Raw genomic sequence first — 11,524 nt, forward strand, 5'->3', positions numbered from 1 at the left:
GAAGCACCTCTGTCACAAGTGTGTAGCGCTGACTTTTAAACAGTAAATACAAGCTATAGAATCTGCCATCGGATGAGTCGTCGTCCCCCATTTCCACTTGTCAGGACTACTCATGAACTCACAGGTTTCAATCAAGACATCTCTTGGTTTTCTCAACAGCAGCCGGTACCCGACTGGTTGGACAACCTTCCTTCACAATGCTCCCGCCGATTCCTGGTATCGGTCTGGTAAGCTTCACTTAATTATGTTCAACTCATTCAGCTCCGAAAAGAAATAAGGAGGCCAACATTGAAAATGTTGCTACTAATGCCGTGCCAGCGCCGCTCTTCATTTTTGATATACAATCTCCCTGCATTGGAATTCAAACCATCCCACAAAAACAGCAAAATTACATCACTTCCCTGAATATTTATAAAACTGCACGGTGTCCTTTTAATCAATCACACATTAAGATACAACTTCTACCAGCATCCGGGAGTTTTGCAATCTCTCAAGAATAAAATAAAGCCCCCCTTAATTTAGATTCCATGCCAAATGGACAACGTCATATTTTCTGATATTGCTCGGGCAGTTGTTCCGCCTATTACCTGCTCCTCCTTTGAAATGTCAGAAGGCTGTCCACTTCCATAGAATTCTACTGCTTCTGGATATTGTTGTTTTTTTTTGTTTGTTGCCAACACCGCAGCCCTGCTTTGATCTTACGTTCAGCCCACATGGCCTCACTTCTCGCTGGTTTAAAAATTTGTTTCGTTTCATTGCTAAAATTGTTTGTTTATCTCATTGAGACAACAGTTTTAGTTCCCACGTCCCTGTCTTCACGGGAATAAAATTAGCAAAGACACTGAGCTGTCAGTCCTCCTTTCCCTGAAACCACGCTTCACAAATAGCTGACGTACCGATTTCCTGCTCACCGTCGGTTCGCCGGCCTTGTTCGTTATGCTCATTCCATGGATGGATGTCCTCCTTTATTTCCTGTGTGGCAGAACAACTGCAAAGCATCGTGACAGCTTCCATCAGTGATGTGTTGGAGGCACAGCGGAATTTAGAGGGAAACGTAACCCAATCTTGAAATTCAAAATTTCACATATAACCTCAGAGTGCGGTTACCCTTCTTTGTCATTTTTCCCGACTCTGTCTCTTCCCACTCGATAACTGTCTCTCTTTCACTGTCCCTTCTCCAAAAGTATATCATAGAACTCATTTTGTTTCCCGAGGTGAACTTCCATGCATTAAGTGGAAAGTGTAGACAAGAACGCAATGAATTGGAGATCAGCTGATCAGTGGTAGTGTGGCTGAGCGGTCTAAAGCGCTGGATTTAGGCTCCAGTCTCTGAGGGGACGTGGGTTCGAATCCCACCACTACCAACCTTCCAATTTTACAAACCTGTGATTTTTGAGAAGCTGCTCGCTGAGCGGACAGTCACAGCCGGCCTTCTCCAATCTGACCTTGTAATTGAAATACCCCATCCTTCTGACCGTTTCAATAAACCTGTTCTGCTTCCAATACAGCACAACTTTTGGCACTGAATTGGATGCAGTTTGTTCAGTGGAACCCCACCAATGTGCTAGACGTCATTACTCCTATCTTGCTATTGATCTCGGCAGAGTTTATCATCCATATTCCCAGTGAATGGTGCTCGCTTCGTTGAAGCCAATAGATGATTTTCATTCATAAACTCAGCCAATCAGACGGGTTGCTGAGGGCAATCTCCCTGCCCACCAACACTCAACCTTCTTTAAAATATGGAAGTGAAATGGTATTTAAGTTTGCCCACTTTACTGCATTTAGCTCTGCATTGAACGGAGACTTTTCCTCCTTTTATTCTCCCCTTGATATTTTCATGTATCCATCACTTTCTCCTTTCTCAAACGTCTTCTCCGTGTCGTCTTCAAATGATCTGTTCTCAAAGGGAAATGTGAAAAGCTGAATTGCTGACAATTTTCAGTGGTCCAGTTGGCGGCCTTCCTCAACTTTCTGAATGAGTGAAAAGAAATCTAATGCTGTGCACTAATCTAGTCACTAATCTAGTCAGCATAAAGTGAAGCCAACATGGTCATAATCCCACCACAATGCTCCGTGGGGATTTTTGTGCTGTACGTGACATTTCAGATATTACGAAAAACACAAATGCTCCTGGTTTGCAGGTGAGTGCCTGAGTCTGGAAGAAATGGAATGTAATTAAAATGGGATTAAAGAAAGATCAGTGTGAATGTTCACCTGAGTCGACAACTACCAAGAAGCCCCAATAACTCGCGCGTAGCCCCTCCTACTGCTATCCGTGTAGTCTGAAAATTTATCCATCACATGTTTCAGTAACTTCCTTCGATTAACTTCGTTGCCGAGGTAAGGAGAACTGAAGATATTGTCTGAGACTGGCGAATTTTTCGGTTAGCCTATGACACCGTGCGAAATGGGATGTGCCAACCAACGGTGAGCGTGCGCTGAATTCCGCAGCCGCTGCGCCACAAACGCTGTGAAGACAAAATCAAAACGCAGCTTTCAGGACTTCATCATGAGTTGAACTCGCCGACTTCTCCAGGTCAGTGCCGCCGTCCATGCAACACAAGGTCAGCGCACCAAAGCAGTGGATCATCTGAGCAACGAACGATCTCCAAGTAGGTAGCACTTCTGTTATTTTTCAAATTGAAACTCAGAAAACTGCAGTTGGGAAGATTGCGTTCCTGGACGTAAATATAGATCAGTTCTCATCTGTCCCATGAGATTATTTGCTTCACGAGGTCTCCGTTAAAGCGAGGATCTCTCTGTCCATCCTGCTGACATGCTGAGTTTTGCAACAAGTTTCCGTTTTGAATTTGTGGGTATTTAATGGCTGTTTAGATCTGACAGATACGGTGCTGGTGCCACATGCACAGCTTTATGTTCCCCTATTGGAAGCCGACTCACATTACGAAATGTATCACTACAAATAAAATGTTCCTTTTGCCACAGTAATTTAATTATCCACTATATAACGCTCCTGGTTTGCAGGTGAGTGCCTGAGTCTGGAAGAAATGGAATGTAATGTGGAGATTAAAATGGGATTAATGAAAGATCAGTGTGAATGTTCACCTGAGTCGACAACTACCAAGAAGCCCCAATAACTCACGCGTAGCCCCTCCTACTGCTATCCGTGTAGTCTGAAAATTTATCCATCACATGTTTCAGTAACTTCCTTCGATTAACTTCGTTGCCGAGGTAAGGAGAACCGAAGAGATTGTCTGAGACTGGCGACGCGCTAATCTGTGGAGAGAAATCTCAGAGAGCCCGCTGAGTGATTCGCGAGGTCTGGATGTTCATCTTGAGGGGACTGATGGAAGCCAGAGTGACAGAGATGTTGTATTTCCCTGCGTTATGGATACAGCACGGTTCACATTTCCTAATTGAAAGAGGAGAGGAATGATTGGCCAGACTTTGTGCTTGTTGCTTGGGGCATCAGAGGCTGTAATTAAAGGGGATACAACAGACCCTGTCAGTGCTCAGCAGCGTGGCAAAGAATACGAAGTGTTGAATGCCTCGCGTGGTTTCTGTGGTGTAGTGGTTATCACGTTCGCTTTACACGCGAAAGGTCCCTAGTTCAATCCTGGGCGGAAACACTGTTGTTTTGTTTTGTCTCCAGGTTCTGAAAAGCAGATGATACTCGGCCTTCCCATGAGGATTTAAAACAGCTGCCCAAAATTCTTGCTGCCACTTTCAGGAGAGACAGAATGGATGCAAACACTTGAGGTCGGTAAAACGATCGTTGCAGGACTCGAACCAAGAAATTCCTGATGACATCACATGAAACACCAAAGTCAGACGCCTTACCCATTCAGTCACACGGTCCATTTTTTTTCAGGAACCGAGGAAAAACATCAGGAATGATGTTAGGCGGGGTCCTGCGAGAAAGTGGTAATAAGATGCGACGCATTTTTCCAGTACGGAGAGTTGCCCTGTTTGAAGTGTTTCGACAAGTAAGATGAGTTCGCGACAGAACTAAGAGAATTCGCAGACGGGGCGCAGTTTTCATCGCGGCTCAGAAGTTCGAAGGATGGCGTGGCCTGTCTCTGCTCTTCCCGCTGACAGACAAAATGTGGCCATGCTGGCTCAGTGAGATGCCTGGAGTGAGCTGTTTCATGGTCAAAACTAAATCTAAGTGGAGCGGACTACTTGAAACAGACATCATCTTCCATTCTCTGTGGGTCATCTGAAGCACCACACGCTTTCCCTCATTTACATCACCAGTGGTTTGACGATGATATACTCGGAGCCCAGGTTCCCAGCACTCCGAGAAAGAACCGTAATTACCTCGTTATTTCCCTCTCATTCACCTATTCCTACTTTAAAATCCTTGTTATAAATCGCCCACTGTTACTCTGTTAACAAATGAGCGATGCGGTATTAAAATTAGTATAAGTAATGAATCTCTGAAATTCTCCGGCCCCGACCTCGGTAGAGATTGGATCATTAAATAGTTCAGGTGCATCAAAGAAGTTCTCCCGGTGTCTGATCACTTCCTTCCAGTGTTGCTCGTGTTGGGCGAGTACTTGTCGCGTAACAATTAAGGTTTCCAATTTCCAACCTTCTATTCATTCACATGATTATTGTCCAATTATTATCCGATGTTATGGTCACGGAACCTGCATATTCACATGGAGCCCGTCGGTCCCTCGTTGGGGCTCATTGGATCCATCACCCATTTCGATTTTCTTGACACACTTGTGGTTTCAGAAACAACATCCGGACATACAACGTTGATACAGGTAAAACGAGGAAAATCCTCCAATATAATCAAATCCCAACTGCGGATCTGAATTCAAAAAAGGTGGAGACGGTCCGAAGTCATTTGATGTGACCAAATGAGAGCAACGACAATGCAAGAAGCAGTGAGCCGGGAAACCATTCGGCCCTCTGGCCCCAGCACTGCCTTCATTGTCAGGTTAGTACTTCACCCCATCCATTCGCCGACCACTGCCACATTCGTCGACTCCCTTCGTGTTTCCAACTCCATTGGTCTGACTCAAAAATACATTCAAACTCAATTTCTATGACCCTGGAAGACATGGAACGATTGAATATATGCAATATACTCTGGCTGAGAAGTCAAAACGTTTGAGTGAAAATATTCTTTGCCTTTGTATCCCTTTGGAACGTACTGTCGTGATGCGCAGTTTAATTTGGGGCATGTGGACATCCGATGGATGGGAAGTATCTCTCCCAAACTGGACGTGGAGTGAGAAACTCTAATTGCGGACATTTTCCTTCGTGAAACAAAACCCACAACAACTTGCCTGACAAGCAGACAAATGGAGTCTCATAATTCTTCTTATAAAAAGGTTAACAACACCCCGTTACACCGACCAGCAGCTCACGACGATGCTGGAATTCCAAACCGCGTATGTAAAGCACAATGGGTTATCAGTATGTGGCCTTCACCTCTTATGTTCTTACGTCTCATTAAATGATATGATCTTTTCCTGTGCCCCACACGATTATTTACATGATACATATTGTTTTTCCATTTCCATTTTTTTTGATCATCTTTGAAAGAATTATAATTAGTTCCCAATGCCAAGGCCGATCTAATCTTTTCTTGCAGATTTGTGAGTATTTAGTCGATTTAATATTGGCGATATTTAATCCTCTCAGTCATGGTTGAAACACTTTTCCTTTGTGCCTTTGTGCTTTGTAAGTTATGCATTGTATATTGAAATATAAACGACAACCTGTCCATAAGATCAATCTTTAATGAATTTTCCCAACCTTCCCCAGACAAACTGTCACTGCTTCCGGTATATCTTCCTTTGCTAAGTTCGCTGTCTGGGTCAGCCTCAACCTTCCTTCTCCCGGCCAATGAAATCTTCAATCCAGATGATATTCCAATTCCAGCCTTCAGAGAAGTGTTGAAGATCATGAGACCGCCGGTCAAAGAACTGTACCCCGCAGTTCATATTTTCCATCTTTCTTCTTCTGTTAAAGTGCATCACGTCACAATTCTCATTATATCTATGGACAGAAGATTGGCTGTCACGCCCAAGTCAGAGAGTAGGGGAAAAGAGTCATATTCAGGATGGATGTTGGTGACGATCGAAGTTACGCAGGGGCCAATGTTGCGACAAGAAAATTCAATTTAAACACATATGATCTGGATGAAGCAACTGCTGCCATTGTGGTTAAGTTTGCCGACAATACCAAGTTAGGTAGAGATAACGGTATGTCTTAGAGGCACGAAGTCTGCAGAGTGATGTGTGCAGATTGGGAGAGTAGGCAAAGAAGTGCTGATGGAATACAGCGCAGGGAAGTGTGGGGTTATGCACTTTGGTCGGAAGAATAAACTTGGAGAATATTTTCCAAATGGCGAGAAAAGTCAGACAACAGAGGTGCAAAGGGACTTCCGTTTCGCATTACATCAAAGTTAACTTGCAGGTTGAGTCAGTAGTAAAGAAGGCAAATGCAATATTTTGATTCATTTAGAGAGGACGAGAATATAAAAGCAAGGGTATACTGCTGAAGTTATCGAAGGTGCTCCGATGGCAATTGGAATATTGTGACCAATTTTGGGCTCGGTATTGAAAGAAGGGTGTGCTGACCCCGGAGAGTGTCCAGAAGAAGTTCACAAGAATGATCGCAGCAATGCAGGGCTTAACACATGAGGAGTGTTTGACGTCTCTGGGCCTTACTCAATGGAGTTCAGAAGGATGAGGAGGATCGCACTGAAATCTAACAGTAAAAAAAGAGGTTGATGGAGTGGATGTGGAGAGGACGTTTTCATCAGTGGGAGAGTGCAGGATCCGAGCGCACAGGCTCAGAATGAAGGTACGTCCCTTTCAAACTGAAGTCAGAATAACTTCAGCCAGAAGGTGGCGCATCCATGTAATTCGTTGCCACAGAAGGTGCTGGAGGCCAAGTCACTGCAGGCAGAAATCTTCTGTATGTCACTGAACGAAAACATCTGCTGCCCGGGCAATGAACACTGGCCGATCATCCGACCCTCTTTCAGCAGGGGAATCCACACAGTGGTGGGCAAATAAAGCAGGAAAATACAGAGATCCCCGTCATTCTGGGTCCCACTTGTCTCTTCCGGCTGACTCTCCACAACTCTCTTATAGTCCGGCGCTATCTCTGAGATCACTGCCGGCAGATCACCCTGTCGACTGTCTCTCACTCAATTCTCACTGCTATTCATTCCGGCCACCACGTCAGTGGAAGGGCTCATCAGGAACAAATGAAGATGGAGTTCAGAAACAACCTGATTCTAGTGGATGAAGGAAAGGCCGCAGCACAAGAAGCATTTTACTCTTCGAAGTTCCGTCTGTATGAAATCATAGAGCGAATCAGAGAGTGAGTGGGAAACAGGAAGTTGTGCTCGCGTGGCTGTCCTGAGGCCGTTACATCAGGAAACCGCTGTGGGGAAAGGAGAACGTTCTGATCCGGAACATTTTGCAATCTAAGCACGACAGCAGCATCTCCGGAGAGACCCTTCCTCTGGTAAAGTCTCACTGAAAGCAAGTCATAAAAGCGAAGGACATGGAACTCATGAAAACTAATTCACCCTGACTTCCGATCGGGCATGAAACGGTTCTCCATATAGGGTAGTATCCACAAGGCGCACTTCCAACGCCCAATGTGAACCGTTGCCGTTCAGTTGCGTACACCGGGAAAATAGAGGCGGCATATCGAAGGCAACGGCGTTCCCATGTTCAGTATAATATGAGATACGGTAATGGCTAAGGATGCGTGCAGTGAAACGGCGGCCAGGAGGTGAGGGACTGCACTGGGTTGTGGAAGGAGCGAAAACTGCACTTACATGAATAAATGACCGGTTGTGTCCCTTTCCCGTAACTTGATTTCAACAAAAATATTTCAGAATGTTTCTGTCTGGTTCCGAACCAGGGACCTTTCACGTGTTAGGCGAACGTGATAACCACTACACTACAGGGACGCTTCTCGCTGCTTATCAGGGTCCGCAGCAACAGATCAGAACCCAATATTCAACTCACTCTCCGAGATAACTGCTTGGTTTTGTCGCAGACTGACAGCTGAAATATCGAAAATAAAATAATTCCCGCGATCAATAAAAGATTGAATCCATTGGAAGAGTTCAGCTGACCCCGACCTCTCTGGTGATCCCGCCGCAATTTAATGTGCCTCCCGATGAAACAAGGCCAGGGCTTTGAACAGCACCACACATTTCACAGTCCGTGTGCGGTCTGGAGAGCTCTTTTCTGTGTGAGAGAGACGGAGTTTTAAATCTGAAAGGCAAAGAAAAAACAGAAAGGGTGAGAAATTAAATATAATGGCGTCCAGTCAGGAGAGTCAGAGAAAGAAATGGAGTGGGAGACAGACCGACGAGGAGTAGCATGATTAGAAGGAGAAGTGGCGAGAGATTCAGACACAGCGAGGACACGATGGAGGCGATTGTGTTTCATGCCAGATTCTCGGTACAAAACTGGTCCTGTCCTTCATCCGACCGCCGTTGGGCACAGAAGTTTGATCGGGTGTCTGCAAACTGCAAGAGTATTCCAATTTTTTTTGCAGCAAGACATTCGGTCAGCAATTGTCAAGGTGAATGGGAAATGACGAGAAACTGGAGCAGGATCCAAGATAATGTTCCTGTCCAGGGTCGAACTGGGGAACTTTGGCGTGTGAGGCGAATGTGATAACCGCTGCACTGCTGAAACTGATGAACAGAGGAACACCAGTTCACGAGGAACAGAGAAACCAACAGGACGTTGACCAGCAAATGACATAACATAAATGAAGGAAATCCTTTGGTTAATCGCTGAAGCAGAATCTGGGGAAAGGGTTCAACGTGTTTCCACGGATTCAGGCAGTCAATTTCTGGCCAACTTATTCACCACCGCACCACCGAATCCGGCGGTGGTGTTGACGGTCCCATGAAGGAGCGGATTAGAGCAGTGCGACACATAAGGTACATTCTCAGCACGACGTGGGAGTCAGCTTAAACACAGGAGGCCAGCGGCTGAAGTTCTGGAAGCTGACAATTGGCAGATGCGCAGAAGATACTGGAAACACTCAACAGGTCAGGCAGCATCGGTGGAAAGAAGCAGATGAAGTTCCAGCACATTCTGCGTTCGCTCCACCTTTACCATGGAACCATAGAACACTACAGAACAGAAGACAGGCCATTCGGCCCTTCTAGTCTGTGCCAAAACGTTATTCCGCTAGACCTATTGACCTGCACCCGGTACATAACCCTACAGACCTCTCCCGTCCGTGTATCTATCCACATTATTCTTAAAACTCAAGAGTGAGCCCGCATTTACTACATAAGATGGCAGTCCGTTCCACACTCCCACCACTCTATGAGTGTAGAAGTTACCCCAAATGTTCCCCCTAAACCTTACCGCTTTCACCCTATAGCCATGTCCTATCGGACTTATCTCTCCTAATCTAGGTGGAAAGAGCTTATTCGCATTAACTCTGTCTATACCCCTCATAATTTTGAAAACCTCTATCAAATCTTCCCTTCATTCTTCTGCGCTCCAAGAAATAAAGTCCTTTCCCTGTAACTCAACTCCTGAAGACCCGGCAACATTCTAGTAAATTTCCTCTGCACTCTTTCAATCTTGCAAATATCCTTCCTATAGTTAGGTGACCAGAACTGCACACAACGCTCCAAAATTGGCCTCACCAATGTCTTATACAAACTCACCATAACGTCCCAACTCCGATAGTCAATAATTTGATTTATGAATACCAGGATGTCAAAACCCTTCTTTACAACCCTGTCTACCCGCGACGCCACTTTCAGCGAATTATGTACCTGAACTCCCAGATCCCTTTGTTCCTCTTCATTCCTCAGTGCCGTACCATTTACTGTGTATATCCTACCTTGATTGTCCTTCCAAAATGCAACACCTCACACTTGTCTGCATTAAATTCCATCTGCCATTTTCTGGCCCATTATTGCAGTTGGGTCAGATCCCTCTGCAAGCTTTGAAAGTATTCCTCGCTGTCCACTACACCTCCAATCTTAGTGTCATCAGCAAATTGCTTATCCAATTTACAATATTATCATCTAGAACATTGATATAGACAACAAACAACAATGGCCCCAGCACAGATCCCTGAGGCACACCGGTAGTCACAGGCTTCCAGTCTGAGAAACAATCATCCACTACCACTCTCTGTCTTCTCCCACACTGCCAATTTCGAATCCAGTTTACAACCTTTCCATGGGTACCTTGTGTCTGAACCTTCTGAGCTAACCTCCCATTGGGACCTTGTCAAAGGCCTTACTAAAGTCCGTGTAGACAACATCCACAACCTTTCCTTCATCTACTTAATTTACATTATTGTTTATCTCCTTTTAAAAAGCCAACGAAAGCCACCGCCTGGTTCGCTGCACATGCGTAGCATTTTCAAAGTTCACATTTTCACCAGATCGGTGGAGTGTTTATAGCTCGACAGGGCACAAACGTTCGGCAAAGGAGAGGGTTCTTAGGAAATGGAAATATCCCAGTGAGAAAGTGAAAAGAGACTTGTCTCAGCTGTCTGGGCCAATTGAGACAAAACACCAAGGTCTGTGCAACATTTTTCTTTCGTGTTTTCAGTAGGTTTGGTGGGAGATGTCGGACAGGGAGCTTGTCCTTGCCCAGCAGGTCTGTGCTTCGTTCTTAAACCAACAGGTCAGGTTCACTTCAAGAAAGTGAGCGTCGGTTACAGTGGAGGGAGTGAGGATGGGAAGTTGATGCCGGTAGTTGTAGGGAATCGTCAGGAGGAGGCGGTAGCGCAGATTGTTTCCTCCTCTCTGTCCCACAGACGGGATACCGTCGACCCGGGATTTCTCATCCAAAATTTGTGATGTCGGATGGAAGAAATAGTGACAAGGTAAGTATTCAAAGTGGATTTAATTTAAACCTTCTGAAGTATCTCTCATATGCTAATTTGGAACAGGTTATACGGAAGTATTTTTATTGATAAACATATTTTTATCTGTACAAATATTCGACATAAGGATTATATACATTTTTCCTTTTTTATTGAAATGAGCACTTTTAATCTTTGTAACCATTTTCATAGGAGCAATCTAGAAGCAGCGTCGGAAGGTCTGTGCAGAGGCAGCGCTCACTGTCAGAGTTCCAGTCCGGCGAAGTCCCGCAGTGTCAGAGCTGAGGGGAACTGCACAGCTGGAGGGATTCCGAAAAGTGAGTACTGCACTGTCGGAGAGATGGTGCTGGGGGCGTCCTGGACTGACTGAACGGAAGGACTGACCGAGACACAGTACTGGGAGAGCACAGCTATGTCGCTGAGACGTTCCTTCTGGGGACTGCCCCGGTCTATGGGCCGTGTTGCTGCCGGAAGCCCTCCTTTGTGTTCAAGGCCTCACAACCATAGCCATAATAATCTGAATAATTCTCACAAGGTTGCCTTTTGCGTATATTGACTTCCATTTCCTTCGTAGTGACCACAGTTTATTACCTAAACAATAGTTCATGGACTGTGATGTGATTTGTGATTCTGAGCTGTTGGAAAATTCTTCCTCAATGTGAGATATTCCTGTCTCCAAGCTCCAAGCCTCTGC

The 11,524-nt window shown here is 45.2% G+C and overlaps 2 non-coding genes across 2 annotated transcripts; both read left to right on the plus strand.

Moving 5' to 3' along the window:
• The first annotated feature begins 1,282 nt into the window (after positions 1 to 1,282).
• Positions 1,283 to 1,364, plus strand: trnal-uag (transfer RNA leucine (anticodon UAG)). Its single transcript has one exon. It is a non-coding gene; the product is annotated as a tRNA-Leu (tRNA).
• Positions 1,365 to 3,520: 2,156 nt separating this feature from the next.
• Positions 3,521 to 3,593, plus strand: trnav-uac (transfer RNA valine (anticodon UAC)). The gene has a single exon. It is a non-coding gene; the product is annotated as a tRNA-Val (tRNA).
• Positions 3,594 to 11,524: the final 7,931 nt, after the last annotated feature.

The sequence above is a fragment of the Pristis pectinata genome, unplaced genomic scaffold, assembly GCF_009764475.1.
Source record: "Pristis pectinata isolate sPriPec2 unplaced genomic scaffold, sPriPec2.1.pri scaffold_176_arrow_ctg1, whole genome shotgun sequence".
NCBI classification, from domain to species: Eukaryota; Metazoa; Chordata; class Chondrichthyes; order Rhinopristiformes; family Pristidae; genus Pristis; species Pristis pectinata.